General features: G+C 37.8%; 1 long non-coding RNA gene across 2 annotated transcripts; it reads left to right on the forward strand.

Moving 5' to 3' along the window:
* The first annotated feature begins 1,080 nt into the window (after positions 1-1,080).
* On the forward strand, positions 1,081-9,153 carry LOC139959547 (uncharacterized). 2 transcript variants are annotated; one of them, XR_011790164.1, is made up of 5 exons: positions 1,081-1,301; positions 3,037-3,140; positions 3,394-3,588; positions 6,369-6,447; positions 7,634-9,153. It is a non-coding gene; the product is annotated as an uncharacterized lncRNA (long non-coding RNA). The 2 variants fall into 2 exon arrangements; XR_011790163.1 differs by having other exon boundaries at positions 1,081-1,244.
* Positions 9,154-14,493: the final 5,340 nt, after the last annotated feature.

The raw sequence follows: 14,493 nt of genomic DNA on the forward strand, positions 1-14,493 counted from the left end.
TTTTATTTCATTAAATACTTTTCATGAAACTTGCTTCCACCAGAAGACTTTAAACAGAATGCAAAAATGCATTGAAGTTTCGACTACTTCAATAGACTTCTGCTTATTTACCAGAAACAGCTATAAATATATAAATGTCCTGATTTCTACCATGTGATACGCTATCATGTTGAAATGGTTTCCAGAGTTTGACTGCTGGTGACCCAGATGACCTTTGACCTCTTCCAAAAGCAATTGAGTTTTTCAATATAACGCATCCGCATGCCACTTACAAACAATCTCCATGCTTCCTTACCTGAGATATAATGTTTACAAGGTTTTCAGTGTTTGATATCTGGTGACCTCAGATTACCTTTAACCTCCACGTTAAACAATAAACTTTTTCTCTATATGATCAACGCACATGCCAAGTATAACAAGATTACCACAATTTGACCCCAGGTAATGCCAAATGACCTTTGATCTCCACCAAAAATAATAAGGGGCTTGAACTAAACGTGTTACAATTACGTACTTAATATGAGATTAGTTCAAGCTTTCCTTCATGAGATATCGTGTTTACATGTTTTCACAATTTGACCTCTGGTGACCCCAAATGACATTATGAATAACAAATGTTTGAAATCGCGTATCACTGGCAAGCAGAGCCGTATATACGGCTCTGCTGGCAAGATGCGTCGAGCGCCCTCTATCGCCCTCTTCTTTCGCTCAGTTTGCAACTTCAGAAGAACAATAGAAAACCGAAAAACTTTTTTGAAGAACAAAGCAGTCTCAAACCTGTTTTTGAGAGCCAATCAGAATCGAGGAAATAATTTCAGCGTCAGCTCAGTTTGGGAAAAAAATATTCGCGTATAATATTCGGGTAATGCTATATTGGTCATTAAAACAACTTTTGTGACGAGATTCGGGGCGAACTCAATACATTATCTTGACCAACATATTTAATGACGTTAGGCTTATGTTATGAGACCATTTGAATTGTTTCGTTGTAAATGTAATGATTTCAAATGGATATGCATCTAGCATGTCATTGTTAGTTTATCTTCGATCAGACGTACACGGTCGTGGTCAAAGGTTAAGCTAAGGAGCGCGAATTATGATCTGTAAAGGTTGCACGACCAGTGCAGTTCGCTTCCTGGCAGCCGTTGGCTAAAAATTCATACGTAATTGTAATTTGAAGCCTATTCTGTATGGGGCGTAACTGCCAAAGAATGTGAATGGCAGATAAATTCACCAGCTCGAAGGTTGTTCATTAGTTTTGTGGAGCAAGATAGTACTTCGCATTGTTTGAGTCAGCGAGCGTGAGAAATTAGGCTAGCCTATCATATAATAGTTTAGCTTAGGCCTAACGATAGGCTAGCTCACGTAGGCTCTAGCGTCTATAGTAAGTTGGAATGCTAACCTAGGCCTAATATGATATTCACTAGACAATTTACGTAAGTAAAGTAAGTCACTTTATATCTTCCGACAAAATACTAGACCTAGCTGGTTGGGCCTAATTACTTTCTGGTTAAGGCTACAGTTAGGCTAGGCCTAACCAATTAGGCCCTAGGCCTAATTGTCTTTAAATTCCTACCAGAGTAGCCTACCATAGAGGCTATGCCATCTAGCACTTAACAACAGAAACACATCCTCAAGAAACTAACTCGCAGCCGGACAAATTAGCTTAGGATGAAAACTCTCTCTTTGCTTTTTTTCCCCCCATCATGACAGGCAAGGCCGACTCCTGTTAGATATTTAATTATTTTTAGGGGTTGAAACCAACGTTTTTCAGGGGAGGATTGAAAGACGGCTTGGCTATGGAAAGAATTAATATAGGTAGTGAAGCTACTATACGTATGTAGTAAATGTATCTTGTGATTAAGGAGAGTTTGGTAAAAGAAAGGAACATATTTCAAAGAGATACTTGTAGTAATTGAAGAAACTGGTAAATGGAAAACAACGATTTTAGGGGAGGAACCAAGGAAGGCATACCTATCTATAGGCTAAATTTTCTATGTAATTTCATTCCCACAATGAATGCCATAGAAGCAAACAACCCATTACCACTATGAATTCCACGCATGTAAATTACCCCATGTTCGCATGCAATCCTACGCAGACAATCCGGCCTGTTCACAAACACTTTTTATCTTCCAATCACTGAACAATTACGGTTGTAACTTACACAAGTAAGGTACCTGGTCACATTTTCTATTTATTATTATTAAACCGAATTCAAACTTTGCTAAGTCGACCTCTCATTGTTGAGTAATTGTCTTTAATTTGGTTTTTAATTTGAAATCATTGAAAGTTGTGAGGAACACAACTCATGGTAAACACACATTAAGAGTATTGAGAGATAAGTACAATATATAGCATCTCTGTCCTTGTTGATATAGAATATTATTACACAGACCTGCTTTAAGTCCTAGAAGCCTATGAAGGTTTCATGAATATACCAATATGTTGTTGGTACTTGTGTAAGGCTGAAAAGCCAGTTTTCATCTTCGCTAAGTGTACATGATGTTGTAGCTTAAGTGTCGGTCCTTATTTCACTTGGTCAAGTTTCTTGTTTCAAGAATGTTTATTTCAGAAATTTTTCAATTTTCCAGTTATTCATGAATGTGCTTGCTAAGTTTGTTTAAACTACTGTAGTACATGCTCTCAAAATTGTTTGGCTGATGAAATTTTCTCCAAAATATATTGAACTTATTCCTTACTATTGGCTTGACCATTATAGCCAACAATGTACATCAAAGGAAGTTTTGGCATTTTATGAAGTATTCCATAGGTTTGATAGCAATGTCTAGTAAGGTTCATTAATGAGTCATATTGCAAGTATTAAAAATAAACAGGCACTTAGTAACAAAAAGAGGTTCAGTTTATTCATGTTTGTAAACATTCATCGGAAAGGTATCTGCATACGCAAACTGGAAGATGATCTTATGTAAAACTACTAAAAAAAAACTACTAAAATTTATTTCACACCAGAGGTATATATATATACATATTGCTTTTATATTACAGCATTGCATTGCATTGCATTGGCAACAGCATTGCATTGGCCACACAGATTCACAAGAAGACTCCATGAACTGTGACTGTAACATCCTGCTGGAGGTCTGAGACATTGAAGATTCTGTAATGCTTCTGTTTGGGTATGCAGTTTACTATACAGTGTAGTAAAACAGAATTATTTAAGCTCTGGTATTCGTTTCCTTTATTTCTGCCATAAAACCACAATGATATACATAGTTTATACATAGTTACATCAATGAGGCAGCAGTCAGGGTTGTTTAGGAAGTCAGGGGGAGGGAGGAAGGGAGGGAGTTTATAAAAATGAGTCTAGTTGCAATGTCTATCTGCTTTCCATGATATGAAGTCTTCTTATCTTTTACAATACTGTCTCAGGTGAAAGAAGAAGATGAAGAAAATGGAAGGAAAAGTGTGAGTCTTGGATGTCTGTAATGAAGCTGGATCAGGTTTAGAACAAGGGGTTGAAATATCATAATCTTCACCAAATACGAGAAGATCCTTCAAGCCTGTCCTCTACAGAGAGATCTGGAAGTGTTATCTGGAGGTGATTTAACAGAAATTGGAGAAAAAGTAAGATTCAAGGGAAACATCAGTGTGAGCCAGTATCATAAACATCAGTCTTGTCCTCTCAACAGTAAATTGTTGTCAAGATCAGTGCTAAATGTAGGAAACACGGTGCCTTAGCCTGTTGGAACCAGTCTGTAATTGGTGTGGTGTGTTTTTGTGCTAAACCTACGAGACACGGTGCCTTAGAATGTTGGAACCAGTCGGTATTCGGTGTGGTCTGTTTTTGTGCTAAATGTAGGAGACATGGTGCCTTAGCCTGTTGGAACCAGAAGGTATTTGGTGTGGTCTGTTTTTGTGCTAAATGTCCGAGATATGGTGCCTTAGCTTGTTGGAACCAGTCGGTATTCGGTGTGGTCTGTTTTTGTGATCTCCCCAGATCCAACTCTAAAAACCCAAATTAACCAATAAATAGACAAATATCGGCGGTCGACCAAAACCGAGTCCAAAACAAATGCGATTCAATCATTAATTACAAAAACCCAAAACACTTTTGGAAAAATTTAAAAAATATCATAAACCCATTACAATGCCAAACATAGGTAATACAGACCAATGTCTTTGAGATAAAGTAGGTAACCTGATCACAAAAACTCAAGACCAAATAAAGCTTATTGAATCGTACTTTAAAACTATATTCAATATCTTAGATGGCCCCCCATACGATATCAGCTTTAAACATGAAATAGACCGTACAATAATCAGTAATGCAACCAGCTTTATCCCTGACTTCTAAGGATGTCTCAACAAAAACATCCCTCTACTCAAAGAAACAGATATAAATGATTGGTATAGTGCCACTAAATATGCAAAAATGCCTCCTCCCCTTGTCTTGACAACGTAAATGACCTAATGCTAAAAGATTCCCCTCATTCGGCCTCCGATATTCATTAACTCTCATATTTTGCCATTATTTAACAAACTCCTTAGACTGGGTTATTTCCCAACCCTGTGGAAATCCGCCAAAATGATTTTAATACTGAAACTAAGTAAAGAAACACCAAACTTCAAACTATCGACCAATTAGTCTCCTACCAGCCCTACGTAAGATTTTCGAAAGAATTATAGATAGCCGCACCAGAACCCACCTAGAGCAAAATAATCACTTTGCCCGTATCAATCAGGCTAATTCCACGCACGCAAATCTACAATAAACCAAACTTTTCGCCTTTCCGAAGAAATTTGCATCGGCTTCATAAAAAAACATGATACCACTGCCCTCTTCCTTGATGCCGAAAAGCTTGGCGTTCGACAAAACTTGGCACAACGCCATAAGAATTTTACTACTTAACTTTAATCTCCCCTCCAACTACACCAGACTTCTTTCCTCTTTCCTTAGTGAGCACAACACAAACATATGCTACAAAAACCAACATTCAAAACCTTTTCCACTTCGTGCAGGTACTCCACAGGGCGCTGTTCTCAGCCCCCTCCCCTACACCGTATTTGTTAATGATTTGAACATCCCCCCTCTATCTAAATGCAACTATAGTCAGTACACTGACAACATAGCCATTTGGAGCACCAGTAAAGATATCAAAATGACTAAATACTAAAAAAGCAATTACCCATCTGGAAAATTGGTGCTCGATGTGGAGAACAAAAATATATCCCTCAAAATCTAACCTAGCCAATTTCTCCATGATAAACTCAAAATACCATAACCATATTTCCAAAATTAATCTTTTCAACACCTCAATCACTGCTACTCCTGATGCAACCTTCCTTGGTACCACTTTCGATAGCAAATCATCGTTTAATCTACATTGAAACAGAACTGCAGGACGCTGCTGGTTCCAACTTAAATCCATTCAAATCCTCTCACATAAATATAACTTCCCTCCGAAAACAATTATCCAAATCTATAAATCCAAAGTAAAACCGATTCTCAGTTACGGGAGCATCTCCCTGCTTACCATCTCTAATCCCAATAAACAAATTTTAAACATAATCCACACCACAGCTTATCGACTCGCACTCAAAATCCCTACCTATATTGCTACTTTGTACGTTCTCCGTGCAGGAAACACAAAATCTACTTTCACCCGACTTGAAGAATTCAACACCAAGTTATACAAAAACAACCTCGAGTCTCAAAGTCTCATTCCATTAAAAAAATCCTTTCCTAAATGGGTCTAGGCCCCGACTCCCAAGTATCCTTATACAGAAAAAAACAAACAACTCCAACATTGATTAAAACATAAAGTAGCAACCACTCCCTTACCAAACAATAGAAACCACAACCACTCCCTACCCAAACAATAGAAACCACTCCGTCTCCACAATCCTCAGTACTTAAAAAATTCCTCTCCTTTAGAAATCCCTCCCTAATTGGCTCTTCGACTCCGACCTCAGGTATGATTATGGCTATCCTGTCCAATGTAAATATATAAGACCTCATTTACCAGCAATTCCCTGACTGAACATAGACAACTTTTCCAAGAAAAAAAAAAAAATGTCTATTCTATAAAAACAAACTTATTATCCCCCGTAGGACCTCTCGCCAGGTCGACCAGGGGTTAAACTCCTTTTGATTCGATATCAACAACAACAAAATCAAAGCTTTTACTCGAATTAAAAAAAAATGTAACCAATTTCATTTCATTTATTTATTTTTGTTCTATCTTAACATAAGTATGACATATCACATAGAATGAGATAAGAAACAAAACTTGTGAAAGGAAGTGTACTAAAAAACCCTATAGGGCTTGTCAGGTAGTGACAGTCCCTAAAAAACTTAATGTGGAAGACATCATGATTAGATTTTGGTTTCATTTAATCAATAGGTGGAGGTAAAGGGATTGGACACTCTTGCGCAAGATATCAACGGCTTGAAGTACGCTGCTCAGGCGGCATCCATTCTAGGTATGTACTTATAATAATATAATAATAATCATAATAATAATAATAATCAATTTACTGTGTTTGGAAAGAAACTTTTGCTGCTTTGGATGAAGATTAAGGATTCTTGTTTTTCAAAAGGCAAATTGCAAGATGGACTATTTATGAAAGGATGAATTCCAAAAAATTAAGGATAGAAATTGGGTGGGGGGAGGGGCGAATCAGGCAGAGACCATTCATGCTACTACCCTGTTAATTTTGTGTAGGACCCTGGTTAATTTAAAAGGAAGAAATCCCTTTAGTACCCTTGAGTTTCTGAAAGGTTTCTTTGGGATAATGGTGGAGAGACATATTGATGTTCTCTTTTGGGTCTGATTGTCAGGAAACTGCAGATTATACTGCCGAGTCCATTTGGAACCTGGGAATTGAACCCTGCTACTGGAACAAATGTATTCCATCAGAGCATAGACAATGATTCAGAGAAATATGGCCTTTATATTAATAATCTGTTGTTTTCTTTCCCAAATTTTTCTCTTTGGTTAAACAATGAGTGAAAAGATTCATTTGGTTGAAAACAGCACCGCCCTTTTTCACCCCCTTTTTTTTTGGAGGGGGGGAAGACCTATTAGCCCTTAGGGTCTGAAAATACTACAATAGGATTATTGTGGTGGAAAGGACAAGCAACAGTTATTTTTGCTTGTAGCTGAATGTATGATGTCCAGGGATCACAAGGAAGTATCAAAAGCCCGATCAAAAATGCTGTTTTTTTGTACTATTGAAATTTGTCAGAATAAAGAAATTGAAAGCCAAAATATAAAGAGTTTATCTGGCCTTGTAGTCTGCGATTGAACCAGTCTCTGTCTTCTACAATTAATAGAAACTGGGTATCCATTTCTGTTTGTGACAGCAACAACAAAATATGACTGCAAATTAACAAGTTGTAAACTTTCTCTATTCAGGGATTCGAATCTTAAATTCCACTCGAATATACCCCCCCTACTTATGAACTGTCACGTAGCTCAAGGTGACAAACTTACGACAATGATGAGAAAAGTTCTTAATTCAATGACGTTTCTCACAGTTAATTGAATTGACTTCTCCCACCCTCCGGATTTTCCTCACCCATAGAAAATACCCTCCACCCAAGAATACTTTAAAAAAAAAAAAAAGGCCATGGCTTACCAAGAACCTCTCTGCGTTCATTTTTCAGATTCCAATGAACCTTCCATCAGCAAAGGAATGGCGCAACTTGGTCTGAAGGACAATCGACCGCTGGCTTGACCAGTACAACCCAACCAGCCGGACCTGGCCACCAAGCTCAACTTCACCGCATTCCCACCGAACTTTAAGCCGTCACTGTGCAAACTGCTCTTCTTTGACATAGCTCTGAACCATATAGAGTTACCCTCCTTGGACGAGAAACTGGAACAGAATAAATCGGCCACGTAGGGGGGTCTGGGTGGGTTCCTGCATGGATGGTGGAGCGGGGGTGAAGAGTAACGCGATTTGCCATGATGTTGGAAAAAGGATCAAAAGGTAGGATCAAATGCGATCCCCAGTGGGAATGTCAGCAGGTGAAGAGGAGTGAAATCCTTCACCAACCATGTTATTTTTCTTTTTTTTTCTCTCTTCTTTGGTCTTGGTTGTTACAGTATGTATTTGTTGGCATTATACAGTTACATGATTATATCTGCATGTATTGCATGTCGTGGTTCCGGGTGCATTCAGGTGAGGCACCTACAGATTGATATATCACATTTCTTAAACATCCATCATAAGACCACAGGAATGACACACGTCAGGTCAAATGGGCTAGTCCAGGTTATTTGGAACTTCAGATCGGTGTAACTCCTTCACCCTTAATCTACGTCTGTGAGGTCTTTTGTATACATAAGCCGGTAGTATTAAGAGGGCTCTCACTCTTCTCCTGCATGTGCTGTCATCATCTTTTATTTAAGTTTGATTTGATTTGATTTGGGGTTTTTTAAACACAAGGATGAGGGAAGGCCAAAAAGAATAACACTCACTTTTTTAACATGGCTTGGCAAACCAAAAAAATTGAAGAATATTCAAAATGGGAATTGGAATTTTATATATTTTGGTGTTTGTGTGTTTATCTTGTGTAGAGGAAAAGAAGAAAAAAACAGCATCTTTATTTATGGGGCTTTAAAGTTTTAAAAATGGGTTTCGGTTGATGATTTCTTGGTCTACAAACATTGTGGTGCTCGACCGACTGACACTTTATGGGGATGTTAAGGTGACTGAATTTAATATTGGCAGGAGTTATGGATGGTAGTTGGAAGGAGCAGTGGTGGGGGGGGGGGGGGGGTTAGGCGAAGGATCAAGAAGGAGAAATGAAAGTGTTGAAAGTGAAGAGGGAGAATCTTTGAATTGAATTTTCAGTTTGCAGTAGCACAGGTTTACTGATAAGGTTATATTTAAAGAAAGTGCCAATAATGCACTATTGAGGGTGTGGTAGTCGGAGGGGGGATTGAGTTGGCAATGAAAGGGAGCAACCTTTCCACATTTATGTTGTTTGTGCTATGGTAGTATCGTTTCCTTTTTCAAACTGGAGGGCAAAAATGTAAAAACTCATTCAAAATCAGGTTTAGATAATAAATTAAAGTTAAAGAAAATGATATTGTTGGTATCAGAGGTGCCACAGTATTGTAAACTCAAGCAGCCATGGAAGGCGACCTCCTTTTGATTGGGAACTTGTTGTCAAGCAAACCTATGGATCCAAGCACTGTCTGGCTAAAGTAAGATGGGGTTTTTATTTTTATCTAGGAGAAATCAATTCTTTTCCCCTCATGTGAAAATGGTTTTCCAAATGTTTAAAAAAAAAATGTCCAAAAAGAATGTACTGGTGTGAATTGGATAGCCACCTGGTGTGAAGTAAAAAGGCCATAGGGCTTATCCCATATGTATATGTGACCTAAATAACTAAATAACATTAAATAACTGCCCTCCAGGCTGATATTATAAATAATAGAAACATTATAGAAACTAACTGTCTGTTGTCACCCAACCATCTCAATAGTAGATGCAGGTATCACTAAGAATGTTTATGAAAGATGTATTGCATGTTTTGATTAGTATTTGCATAATAATTTGATAAGGGATAACCTGTTTCTGGACAGGTAGTTGAAGGGTATTAACATTGGTGGGAGGGAAGAAGCTATATCCTGTCCATGAACTGATTTGTCATTAAGAAGAAAAAAAAAAGTTATTTCCAAGTATCACTCTTTTCTTCTTTTTTTTTCTTCCTTTTACTTGAGTATTGTAAAAGGAAAAGCAGAGGTTGAGTTTGAGCCAGGGACCTTGAGATGCAAAAGCAGAAGTCTTTACCACTAGACCATTAGGTGGACCTCTGGTTACAAAAGCTTTACAAATATTTAAAGATCCTGCTGTTTGGACTTAGTCGTTTTTATAAAACATTTTCTCCACTACTCCTCCCGACTAGCTAGTCAGGGGGAGGGGTGGCGGCGAACTCCACTTGTCCGCGCGTGAACCTTGTCAAGGGGGAGGGGTGGTGGCGAACTCCACTTGTCCGCGCCTTTACCTTGTCAGGGGAAGGGGGTTGGCGACCTCACCTTGTCCTCACCTTCTCCCTGTCTCCCCTTCAGTACTCACCTTATACACCTGTCAGGAGGAGGGGGATCGCCCGCCTTCGGGATTCACCTTATCCACTTACCAGAACTCCTTGTCAGAACTCCTTTTGCAAATACTCACCTGGGACTTGAACCGATGCAATCCAAACCAATCGCTTACTGAACGATGGAACAACCAATTACACCATTTCGGTTCCCTCTGGAAAAACTTCGTTTCTTATATTTATACTTCCACTCCCTCCAGAGGGTAGAAAAGTAAAAGGCTCTGTCTGGACATCAACCGCAGACATGATGCTCTGTCTGGGAATCGAACCGGAGACATGGAGTTTGTGTCTCTCCAGTCCAGAGCACTACCAACTGCGCCACTAGAACTGTTGAGAATTAATGCTCGTTTCTAATATTTAAACTTCAAAGTCCAGAATGGAAGAAGGAAAAGAGAAGAAAATCAAAATGCTCTGTCTGGGGATCGAACCGGAGACATGGAGTTTGTCTGTCTCTCTGCAGTTCAGAGCACTACCAACTGCGCCACTTGAACTGTTGAGAATTAATGCTCGTTTCTAATATTTAAACTTCAAAGTCCAGAATGGAATAAGTAAAAGAGCAAAAATATAAAATACTCTGTCTGGGAATCGAACCGGAGACATGGAGTTTGTCTGTGTCTCTCCAGTCCAGAGCACTACCAACTGCGCCACTAGAACTGTTGAGAATTAATGCTCGTTTCTAATATTTAAACTTCAAAGTCCAGAATGTAAGAAGGAAAAGAGAAGAAAATCAAAATGCTCTGTCTGGGGATCGAACCGGAGACATGGAGTTTGTCTGTGTCTCTCCAGTCCAGAGCACTACCAACTGCGCCACTAGAACTGTTGAGAATTAGTGCTCGTTTCCAATGTTTAAACTTCAAAGTCCAGAATGGAATCATGAGTAAAAGAGCAAAAATATAAACTACTCTGTCTGGGGTTCGAACCGGAGACATGGAGTTTGTGTCTCTCCAGTCCAGAGCACTACCAACTGCGCCACTAGAACTGTTGAGAATTAATGCTCGTTTCTAATATTTAAACTTCAAAGTCCAGAATGGAAGAAGGAAAAGAGAAGAAAATCAAAATGCTCTGTCTGGGGATCGAACCGGAGACATGGAGTTTGTCTGTCTCTCTGCAGTTCAGAGCACTACCAACTGCGCCACTTGAACTGTTGAGAATTAATGCTCGTTTCTAATATTTAAACTTCAAAGTCCAGAATGGAATCAGTAAAAGAGCAAAACTATAAAATACTCTGTCTGGGGTTCGAACCGGAGACATGGAGTTTGTCTGTCTCTCCAGTCCAGAGCACTACCAACTGCGCCACTTGAACTGTTGAGAATTAATGCTCGTTTCTAATATTTAAACTTCAAAGTCCAGAATGGAATAAGTAAAAGAGCAAAAATATAAAATACTCTGTCTGGGAATCGAACCGGAGACATGGAGTTTGTCTGTGTCTCTCCAGTCCAGAGCACTACCAACTGCGCCACTAGAACTGTTGAGAATTAATGCTCGTTTCTAATATTTAAACTTCAAAGTCCAGAATGTAAGAAGGAAAAGAGAAGAAAATCAAAATGCTCTGTCTGGGGATCGAACCGGAGACATGGAGTTTGTCTGTGTCTCTCCAGTCCAGAGCACTACCAACTGCGCCACTAGAACTGTTGAGAATTAGTGCTCGTTTCCAATGTTTAAACTTCAAAGTCCAGAATGGAATCATGAGTAAAAGAGCAAAAATATAAACTACTCTGTCTGGGGTTCGAACCGGAGACATGGAGTTTGTCTGTCTCTCCAGTCCAGAGCACTACCAACTGCGCCACTAGAACTGTTGAGAATTAATGCTCGTTTCTAATATTTAAACTTCAAAGTCCAGAATGGAATCAGTAAAAGAGCAAAAATATAAAATACTCTGTCTGGGGTTCGAACCGGAGACATTGAGTTTGTCTGTTTCTCCCGTCCAGATCACTACCAACTGCGCCACTAGAACTGTTAAGAATTAGTGCTCGTTTCTAATATTTAAACTTCACAACATTAGGAGGCAAATGCATGCTCTGGTGTTTGAACTCAAGACAAGGAGTTTGTCTCATTTTTTTCAGTTTATTGACAATTTCATTGTACAAAACAATAATAAATAAACAAAATTATACAACATAACAACTACGCCACAGTAACTGTTAATTGAGAAATGATAGGCGTTTCTAATATTTTAACTGCAAAATGAGGAAAAGAAATAATCAATACATCCTCTGGGAGTTGAATTCTAGACAAAGAGTTTGTCTTACTTTCTAAGAACATAGCACTAACCACTGTTACTATTTAGAAATAATTATTATTTATTTATTTGATTTGATTTTTTTTTCACGTGCAAATATACAATGCCAAAGGAAGTCTTCTATAAAGCATACAATAGCTTAACAATGTAGAAGACTCCCTGAATAAAGAAAAGAGATATGATAAGTGATATGATAAGTGTTATTTTCTTTCAGTTTAATGACAATGTCATTGTACAAAACAGTGATGAATATACAAATTATACTATATATACATATGTACTTGTAGACAACGTTTATATAGCTTGGAAAATAAAATATAAAAAAAACAAATTAAATGTGATTATTTTTTTTCTGAATAGACACCACACAGTTTTCTTCCTTTAAGTCTATTTACAATTTCACTGAAGAATTGTTTTTAAATAAATATACAAATTCTACAAAATATACAATATTAACAGCTTGAAAATAACCAGAAAAACAACTTTGACATTATGTTACATATCATTGGCAACACATATAGCCTACACACAACTAGAACGTTATATCAGCAGTTGCCTGAATTGTTTACAATTGAAAATGTATTTGATATGGAGGATAGACAACTTCAGCGGGTCATAACCAGCTAGCTACAAGCTTGCCGAAGAAAAAAATCTTCTCTTGAGCAGATAAACTGTCTTCCACAAAATGTCTGTTCGCAATCTACAAGGAAATAGAGGTCACATGACAGGACCAGAATAAATGTTCAATTGTTTTATCCTGAATATTGCAAAAGGTACAGATCGGGGAAACCGCCTAGTTCATTAAATGTAAAAGGCTGGTTATTTTTGGTAGCACTAAAATATCTGAAAAAGGCAAATCTCTCTTAGAAATATGTGATAAATACAACTTAACGATAATTAACCAAAATACCAAAACTAGGATAAACTCAATAAACAATATTACAGAACTACTTGACTACCCATATAACCTCAAATCACCTCGCAACTAAAACACATTCGATACAAATCCTAGAAGATGACTAAATCAGTGACCATTTTCCACTCGTTTCTGAGCCAGACATAAACCACAACCGCATACAAAATAACGAATTGACGTATAATTACAATAAAACAGACTCATCAAATACAACAACCAAAACAACGAGCTAAATGACATCGACAATTTCTGTGACAGCGTTGCCCATCTTCAATACTTTCAAAAGACACTGTCCCTTAAAAACAAAACAGAAAACGAAAACTAAAGAATATCCTTACACTTATGAAACTCAGACGTCGCCTACGTAGAACTTATATCATCTCCCGAGACCCAACTTTAAAAACCCAAATTAACCAACTTAAATAGCAATAAACAGACAAATATTGGCGGATGAACAAAACCGCGTCCAAAACATTAATGATAAAAACCCGAAACACTTTTGGAAAGTTAAAAAAAAAATCATTAACCCCATTACAACCCCAAACACAGGTAAAACAGACCAAGGCCTTAGAGATAACGTAGGTAACCTCATCACAAAAACTCAGACCAAATACAGCTAATTGAATCGTAACTGTATTCAATATCTTAGATGGCCCTCCATACGATATCAGCTTTAAACACGAAATAGACCGTACCATTATCTGTAATGCAACCAGCTTCATCCCGACTTCTAAGGATGTCTCAACAAAAAACATCCCTCTACTCAATAAAATAGATATAAACAATTGGTATAGTGCTACTAAAAAATGCATCCTCCACTGGTCTTGACATCATAAATGACCAAATGCTTAAAAACTCCCCTCCGATATTCATTAACTCTCATATTTTCCGCAAATCTACAATAAACCAAACTTTCTGCTTATCTATTTTTTTTTTAGCCTCTGAAGAAGATGCTGTTAGGATCGAAACTTCAGGCCAACTTACTTTTACACATTCTCTTACACAGGCTCTCTAGTGGATAAGCAGTTTGCTAACAGTTTTATTTTATTTTCATTCTGCTTATCTTGTAGGCAGAACAAAGGTTTGAGAATCCTTTGTTCGTCCTAAAAGTTTTTCGGGTTTCTATTGTTCCTCTGAAGTTGCAAACTGACCAAAAAAAGAGGCCGATAGAGGGCGCTCGACGCATCTTGCCAGTCATACGTGATTTCAAAGCAGTTAAATCAAACCTTAAAATCAAACCTTAATCAAAATCTTATTCAT

The sequence above is a fragment of the Apostichopus japonicus genome, chromosome 19, assembly GCF_037975245.1.
Source record: "Apostichopus japonicus isolate 1M-3 chromosome 19, ASM3797524v1, whole genome shotgun sequence".
NCBI classification, from domain to species: domain Eukaryota; kingdom Metazoa; phylum Echinodermata; class Holothuroidea; order Aspidochirotida; family Stichopodidae; genus Apostichopus; species Apostichopus japonicus.